This window comes from Aristolochia californica, unplaced genomic scaffold, assembly GCF_029961685.1.
Source record: "Aristolochia californica isolate CCGP_79_NKW_82.1479 unplaced genomic scaffold, dmAriCali1.0.hap1 SCAF_4, whole genome shotgun sequence".
Taxonomy (NCBI): domain Eukaryota; kingdom Viridiplantae; phylum Streptophyta; class Magnoliopsida; order Piperales; family Aristolochiaceae; genus Aristolochia; species Aristolochia californica.
Window position 1 is genome coordinate 26,341,758 of NW_027182103.1, and position 1,263 is coordinate 26,343,020.

A 1,263-nucleotide genomic window follows, 5' to 3' on the forward strand; every position below is an offset into this window, starting at 1 on the left:
ACAGGTGAGCGTAGAGCCCTGAGGGATTATTCTATCCCATCCAACTTCACATCACCTTCTTGCATTATATTGCCACCCACTACTGCTGCCAGTTATGAGTTGAAACCGGGTGTAATCCAACTCCTCCCTACATTCTTAGATATCTGTGCGACTTTCAAATTCCATAATTTCTCAGATGACTCTACCCGGTTAAGACTTTTTCCATTTTCACTTAAGGATAAGGCCAAGTCTTGGCTGAATTCCTTAGAGGTGGGCAACATTACTTCATGGGACACATTAGTCACGAAATTTTTGTCCAAGTACTTTCCCATTCAGAGAACTACAGCCCTCAGGAGAGAAATATCAAACTTTATGCAGCAGGAGGGTGAACAGTTTTATGAGGCTTGGGAGAAATGGAAAGATTTGATCCGTAGGTGTCCGCATCATGGGTTTGAGAAATATAATTTAGTGCAATACTTTTATCAAGGTCTTACACCCCAGGTTAGATCCATGGTAGATTCAACGAGTGGTGGGAGTTTGATGGGTAAGAGTGCTAGTTAGGCATGGGACTTCTTTGAAACGTTGACTAATCAATCTCAGCAATGGGGTTCATCATTTAATGTTGATAGGAGATCCCATGAAGCCAAAAGAGGGGGTCTCTACGAGGTTAGTGAAATACCCATGCTCATGGCCAAGATTGAGGGGTTGACTAGAAAAATTGATACCCTTATGGTGTCCAAGAGTTCACCTACTCCTAACCCATCTACTGTCTATGCCATATGTTCTAGTTCATCTCATCTCACACAAATGTGTCCATGTAGTTCATCCTACCCGGAACTCATTGAGGACTTGAATGCAGTCTAGAATTTTCATAGACCAAATCGGAACGATCCTTTTTTAGAAACATATAATCCAGGTTGAGCTAGGCACCCAAATTTCTCATGGTCCAAGGGCCCACAGGTTGGGGGTCCTCCAGGGTTTACTCAACCCCAAGCTCCGCACCCACACTTCACTCAACGGCCATTGATTCCACAAAAACCTTCACTTGAGGATACACTTCAACTATTCATGCAGAATACACAATCCTCCATTGATAAACTTGAAATGCAAGTGAGTCAGTTGGCCAGCTACATGAGTGAACAAGCACAAAATAGACTCCCGAGTCAAACCATTCCTAACCCCAAAAGCACACATGAGAGTGGGTCAAGTTCCAATCCCCACCACGAGCAAGCCAAAGCCATAACCACCCGTAGGAGTGGTCATGAGTTGAACAATGGGGTTGGG

At 44.0% G+C, this 1,263-nt stretch overlaps 1 non-coding gene across 1 annotated transcript; it reads right to left on the reverse strand.

The window, feature by feature from the left end:
• Positions 1-324: 324 nt before the first annotated feature.
• Positions 325-431, reverse strand: LOC137964367 (small nucleolar RNA R71). Its single transcript, XR_011115563.1, has one exon. It is a non-coding gene; the product is annotated as a small nucleolar RNA R71 (small nucleolar RNA).
• Between the last annotated feature and the right edge of the window lie 832 nt (positions 432-1,263).